This window comes from Rhamphochromis longiceps, linkage group LG1, assembly GCF_057381845.1.
Source record: "Rhamphochromis longiceps isolate RC_006_pf linkage group LG1, R_longiceps_female_GT1.1, whole genome shotgun sequence".
Classification (NCBI taxonomy): Eukaryota; Metazoa; Chordata; class Actinopteri; order Cichliformes; family Cichlidae; genus Rhamphochromis; species Rhamphochromis longiceps.
Window position 1 is genome coordinate 228,848 of NC_140557.1, and position 7,492 is coordinate 236,339.

Genomic DNA, 7,492 nt, shown 5'->3' on the forward strand with positions numbered 1-7,492 from the left:
TTCTACATGTGTCAAGTTGTGTGTCAATATTTGCTGTGTAGTACAACTGAGATATTAGTCATTACAAAAATTCATTTGAACTAATATTAAAATTCTCGGTAAAGAAAACAGCTGGTGTCGTACAGCTCCGGGTGGTTGGCTACAGCGTTGATGAGCCTTTCCTCCATATTGAATGAGGAGTGAATAGCTTTGGCAGGACCTGCCCCTTTGAACTAGGTCAGAGTATCACATCACCAGGCTCCTGATTTGTTGTCAGGGCGCGACTTGACGCTGGAGGTCAGATTTTTCCAACTTGAGCGGTAGACGTGATACGCGCGAATGCACAAAATGCACCACACAAACTTCAGTGCGTATTTTAATCCGTGCTTCAAACAGGTCGCGCAACTGACATGTTTCCGCGACGCAAATCTGCTTCTGAAGTTTCGTGGGACCCCCCCCCCAGCATTTTTGGAGCCAGAGTCTGCGCAGTAGTGTCTTGAGGTGGAGCGACTGCGTCACGCTCCCGCCCACACACCTGCTGGACATGACCTCAAACACCCCCCCCCCCCACACTTTTTATTTAGCCCAGCTGCTCCAGTTTATTTGTTGATGGGTTTACCACGACTGATGACTCTTTCAATTAAGGTAAATACAACCATGTCACTGTTATGAAAAAGACACACAGCTTATCATCTTATAGTTCAAAAACATCTAAAATCACTCTGTTGTTAATTCATTTGCTAGATTAACCCTAAGCCAACCAATTCACAGTAAAAGACCATAAAACAAGGAGTCAGTCCAAAGGCAGTCCATAAACGTTTGCAAAATGACAACAAGGCTACTACAACACAGAAGTAGCGTGGCATGATCCACTCTCTGAAGGGCAATAGTAAAATGAGCAGCTTTCCTGAAGACATCAAATTGCTCTGCAGTGCTTAGCTGCTTCACGCTCTGGGCCACCTTGGATGTTAGAGGAATGTAAAATGATGTCGTCATCTTCTTCTCCTCCTCCTCCTTCACAGCAAAATGGTGCATTACAGCCACCAAATGGTGTGGAGTGTGGACCAAAATGACAAAAACAAAATTCAAATCCTCCCGCACAAATGGGTTTGCCTTAAAAATCAAAGTGCAGCCTGATACTTTTCACTTATGTAGTTTGTACGAAATAAATCAATCATGTCCAGTTTCACTCTCATATTGTTCAGCTTTTTTGATCAGTTGTCTTCTTTCAATATCATATTTCTGACAATGCAATAAAATGTGTTGTTTCCTGTTCCTTACTGCAGTCACACTCTGTACAGTGTTTTCTTATTAAAAAGAATTTGCTATTCAAACCAGTGTGTCTGAATCTAAGTCGAGATATAACCGTCTCCTCTCTCCTGTTTCTTCCTGTACTTCCCTCTGCACAGCTGTTTCTTATAATTCCTCTAATTATCAGCTGGGAAGGTGTGGATGTTTGCGCTGTGTTTGCGGACATCATGTAAAATCCTCCCCAAAATATATTTCACTACATGAACAAAACGTAACAAATGTAAGGGTAGTAGTTCAGATGCCGAGTGTGTGAGGACAGAGAAGGATCAGCTTTATTTCAGATTTGAGAGAAACTTCATCTTTAAACTTTAGGTCGTTCTTACCAGCAGCTGTCAAGCTCTATAATGCTGCTTAACATTCTTTTGGTCATCCATCTGCCAGAAAACACCACAGCAATATTCAGAGGGAGAGTGGGGAGGGAGAGAGGGGACAAACAGGTCCGCGACGTAATCATCATTTTGTATACCAACCGTTGAATGTAAATACTAGACGGGTAGCAAAAGTTACTTCAAATTAATACAGGCCATTCATCACAAGAACATCATTGACAAAGCTATTCTAACCCAAACTCCCCCTAAGGGAATGAGGAGACAGATATTAAAACTTACAGCATTTATCAGACCCTCCTCCCCCACGGAGAAACTTAGGGAGGCAGTGGGAAAGAACATGCAGACATGGGCCACCGATTCCTCAGACAGATGATGATTTTGTCCAGCCCAGAACAAATTGGAGAAAACCTACTGATAGAGCAAATAGGAGCGAAGTAAAAACTAGATCTGAGGCACAGAGAAAACAACAGACTGTGACTAAATCTCATTCATTCCATCAGACTGAAAATGTCTATTCTAATGTGTCAGTGTTCCAGGCTAGCCCGGAGATACAGACCCACGGTGACGGGTCCCAGATTATCAATCAGACCAGGGGCCCGTTCTTCGTACCTCGCTAAGTAGGTTAGCCGGATTAGATTGTTGACGATTTCGCGTGATCCTGGATCAGTCGGTTCCCCGAAGCTCATCCGGGACTTGCTGTCATAGCAACAGAGCCGTAAGCGTAAACCTGCTCGGGAGCAGGTTTACTTTATGTAAACAGGATTAGATCGCGGCCACGCAGGTATGTCCGCTTCATTTATACGAAAGCAACAGCGATAAATAAATAACATCAATGTAACTGAAGATAATGCAGCACTTGATCCTTTTATTGATGTCACACAGATACATACAGGTCATTTCCTAAAAAAGGGAAATGTACTATTAACATTCTATTACATGTATGTGATTATTACAGATGTAATTCATATTTCAGAGTAGTAATTGTAAATTACTTCGTGTAATCAAGATGAGAGACCACGGCTATAAAAGCCAAGGTGGATTTGGGAAGCCTGTCGCAGCCATGTCCTGTCCGTTTACGCGAGCAACCCATTGCGGAAGGTGCAAGATTGATAAGGAGAGTCCTCAGAATTCAGCGTATATTGCGGGACAGACAGGATCCTTTAGCTCAGCGCGACAGTGTGCTCATTGAGAGATATCGATTTTCCCGTGAGGATATTATTTACTTAACCAACTTGTTGACGAGGGGGTGCAGGACCACCACCTGTCTTTTTTTGCTCTGCCCTTTTCTTGGTTGCTGTTATAAACAAACAAACAGATTATTTCAGGCTCTCTTTCCAAGAGACGAAAAGCAATATAAGTGATAAATATTACCATTCTGTAGGATATTCTTATATTTCACTTTTACTTGTTCCCATGTTCTAGTGGGTCCTGTTGTGGCTCTAATGTGAAAGAGGATATAATATAACAATATAATATAATGTAATATAATATTGGATAATATAGTGTAATATAATAAATCTACCCTACCGCCTACTGGTGTTGGCCAGAGGGGCCGATGGCGCAATATGGCGGCCTCGCTTCTGTCAGTCTGCCCCAGGGCAGCTGTGGCTACAACCGTAGCTGCCTCCACCAGTGTGTGAATGTGAGAGTGAATGAATAGTGGCATTGTAAAGCGCTTTGGGTGCCTTGAAAAGCGCTATATAAATCCAATATATTATTATTATTATTATTAAATTACTTACAAGTTTAATTTGTCAGCAACTTTCTGCCAGCCCTCTCTCCTTGCTTTTGCAGCCTTTGCAGTGTTCCCTTGCGTTCTGATTAAACTCTGAAACTCCTGAAATCCCTCACTCAGGAGTTCTTGCTCTGCTGCCGAAAAATACCGAGCCGAGCGCGCTCCTTCGACATTTTCGCCGACCAATCAGAGGGTTGCCGATCAATGTTTCTACTATCGATGCGTAGCCCCTTTTATGACACCCAGTGATGTCACATTACTGCGTCCAGCTGTACTAATCGTCAACAGCAGGTGTGTTCGGGGAACCGGATTAGCGAGCTCACGGTTAGCGCGATGATTTGATCTTGGATGTGTCATTTGATCTTGGATGTAGTAAGCGACGTACGAAGAACGGGCCCCTGCTCTTCTGCTGCCAGAGCTCTAGCTGACGGTACAGGGGCGCCCCCTGGGGGAGTTCAAAGTTTGGATTCTAGCCATCTCTCGCTCACTGTAAGGAACCTTGGAGTGTTCCTGGATGGCTCTTTTAAACTTGAGAAACAGGTCTCCACTGTGGTAAAAAACAGCTTTTGCCAGTTGCGTCACATATCTAAAGCAAAGCCATTCCTTCCTTTTTAAAGGACCTTGAAAAGCTTGTCCACACATTTATCACATCCAGGTTGGACTACTGTAACTCCCTCTACTCTGGCCTCCAATACTCTTCTCTTTACCAGCTTCAGTTAATTCAAAATGCAGCTGCACGTCTTTTAACAGGTATGAGAATCTATGAACACATAGCCCCAATTTTAGCCAAACTGCATTGGCTCCCTGTTAAATATTGCATAGATTTTAAAAATTTTTTGTTCACTTTTACATTTCTGAATAATCTAGCGCCCAGCTATCTCTCTGAACTACTCCACTTATACAATCCCAACAGAGCACTTGGATCATCCAAACACATGCTCCTAGCACAACCTAGGTCTCGAATGAAGTCGAGAGGAGACCAGGCCTTTGTAACTGTGGCACCCAGACTCTGGAATAACCTCCCTGTTCATATTCGTACTGCCGAGTCGATCCAGTCTTTTAAATCACGTCTTAAAACTTATCTTTTTACTTTGGCCTTTGATTCTAACTAGTTGGCTGTTCTAGCTTATTGTGTTGTTACCTATTGTTTGTTTTAATTTTCTCATGTTTTTACTGACTGTGAAGCACTATGGTCAACACTGTTGTTTTAATATGTGCTATATAAATAAATTTTGATTTGATTTGATGCTCTAAAGGTGAAAGGAGTGTAAGTGGCCGGGCAAAGCTGGTGGGAAATAAAACTAACAACATGATGATGAGGGGGTCTGTTGACCACAGTGTGGCCGAACACCAAAGTGTGGAGACCTCATCTGAACCCAAAAATTACCACCTGGCCGCATCTCCATTCAGACCTAGCTCTTCCCAGGGCTTCACTCCTCAAATAATAGAGAACGAGAAAGAGAGACAGAACGTCACGGAGAAACAGCAGACTAATAAATAGGTGATCCGATTCATCCAAACACCAAATTGGTAGTGTTGTCGCTGGGAATCAATAACAGGCACCAGGACGCAGAAAAAACCTCCATCAAACAACTGAGAATGTTATACAAAAAAGCGAAATCTGTCTTCCCAAATGCTCATGTTTTTTTCCTTTAATTAACTTTTTGTCTTCGCTCCCAAAAGAACAACAACGAAATCTGACTCTCATTAACAGATTTGCTGCAGAACGATTTCTGGTCTTGAACCCGCTTCCCGGGGACCAGTTCAGAACAATTGAATGACATCCTGATAGCGACAGACCGTGGTAAATATGCAGTGCTGGTCTTGTTGGACATGACAGCTGCATTTGACACTGTGGATCACGATTTGCTGATCTCCCGCTTACAGCACTGTGTGGGAATTACTGGTTCGGCACTTTTGTGGTTAAAGTCCTATCTTTTAAATAGGACATTTTGTGTTAAGTTGGGGTCGGCTTCATCCTCTGTGGCCCCTCTGCTTTGGGGTGTGCCACAGGGATCTATTCTTGGGCCGTTACTGTTTTCATTGTACCTCTTGCCTCTTGGCGCGATTTTCCGAAAGTATAAAGTGCCATTCCATCTATACGCAGATGACTGCCAGCTCTACTTACCTTTTAGTCATTCTGATAGTCTCCCAACTGGACCTCTGCTTGACTGCCTTACTGATGTCAAAGCATGGATGGCAAAAAACTTTTTAAATTTTTAAGATCGGAAGACAGAAGCAATTTTATTTGGCCCAAATCGTTCTTCTCATACTCTGGATGTTGATCTTGCAGCTTTGACTTCCCAACTAAAGAGTTCGATCACAAATCTCGGAGTTAAAATTGATTCTGCACTCACCTTTGATGACCATGTAAACGGGGTGGTAAAATCAGCATTTTATCAACTCAGACGTTTATCAAAGGTTAAGCCCTTTCTTTCCAAGCGTGACTTGGAAAGCTTTATTCATGGCTTTATTACCTCACGTTTAGATTATTGTAATTCTCTTTTAACAGGGGTTGGGCAGGGCAGTTTGTCACGCTTGCAATTAGTGCAAAATGCTGCGGCACGATTTTTAACTGGCAGAAGAAAATTTGATCACATCACTCCGATTTTGGCCTCTTTACACTGGCTTCCTATTGAATTTAGGATCCGTTTTAAAGTCCTTTTATTGGCTTTTAAATCTCTAAATGGTCTGGCACCTGTTTATTTGTCTGACTTGTTGAAGCCCCACGTCCCCACTCGTTCCCTTCGGTCAGCTGAGCAGTTGCTGCTTTCGGTCCCAAAGTCACGGCTGAAACTTAGAGGAGACCGAGCGTTCTCTGTTGCCGCGCCGATGCTTTGGAATAACCTTCCTCTCCATATTAGACAGGCTGCATCAGTGCCAGTTTTTAAGTCTTTATTAAAAACCTATTTTTATTCCCTGGCTTTTAACTCCGTGGGTAACTGACATTTTTATTGTTTTTTAACTTTATTGCTATGTTTGGTTTTATTATTATGTGCATATTAGTATTGTACAGCACTTTGGTCTACCAGGTGTGTTTTTAAAGTGCTATATAAATAAATAAATGATGATGATGATGAACAATTGGGGACAACATCCACTGGACACAAGATACAGCACAGTGTGTACTTGCAAACTGGTGTGAACAATTACGTTTGGATTTTCAGTAGATCCTCAACTTAGGACCATCGACATGGGAGGAAGTGAAGAATAGATCAGCATCTTTTTAAATCCAATGCAATATCTGTTTAACCCACACGGTGGTGCTGGAGCTCCATTTTTTGAGAGGTTTAAATCCACCAGTAGAAACATAGTATATTGCATCGTCTGTGAACAATGTTCCTTAATGTATGTGGGAGAAACGGGCCAGACTCTCGCGAAGAGATTAAAACAACACCTGTACAGCATTGGGGAAGGCAGATTAAATACTCCCTTGGTCCAAAATTTTCAAACACATTCACCAAACTCCCTGGGCATCCTGAGATTGCAATCCTGTGCAGCATGGACGGAGGGACAGAGGAGGAGACATGAGAACCTGTGGATCAAGAGATTGAACACCAGAACTCCTTATGGGCTAAACTTTAGATAATACCAGTGTGGTATTGATAGGCTATCTATTGCATTTTGTGTGAGAATAAAGTTTTTTATACTGCAGGAATTGTGATAGGAGTGTTTAAGTTACTTAGTATTGATTCAGTTTTACTGATGGAAGTCTCTGCGGGTCGTCTTATGTAAATAATCTCGTAGTGATCTTGTTGAATTGGTCTTTTTCTCCCACAAAAAATAAAAAAATAAAAAAATAAAATTAATTAAACCTACCTTTGTGGGCTTCTGGTGACGCCATGTTCTGGTAAAGCAGCATAAGGAACGAGCTCCGTCCAGGTTAATACATTACTCCTAACTACAATTTAAAACTCGGCAATTTCCATTCCAACCAGCATGGCATCGTCCCTGAGAGGCAAGAGATCCAGCAAACAGGATCAAAATAAAGATAACAGCGAGCATTTGAAGCAACTAACTTTGTCCTCGAATGCAGATGCTAATGCTACTGCTAGCACTCGTGATGCGGATACGAGGATATTAGCAGAACCGGAGAAGATAAGAGAAGATAACAAAGACGGGCATATGGAAACACAGC

General features: G+C 42.3%; 1 long non-coding RNA gene across 1 annotated transcript; it reads right to left on the minus strand.

Annotated features, from left to right (window-relative positions):
- Positions 1–2,209: 2,209 nt before the first annotated feature.
- Positions 2,210–3,310, minus strand: LOC146678021 (uncharacterized). The gene is made up of 3 exons (XR_014912164.1): positions 3,147–3,310; positions 2,991–3,058; positions 2,210–2,913 (listed from the first exon to the last, which is right to left on the minus strand). It is a non-coding gene; the product is annotated as an uncharacterized LOC146678021 (long non-coding RNA).
- Positions 3,311–7,492: the final 4,182 nt, after the last annotated feature.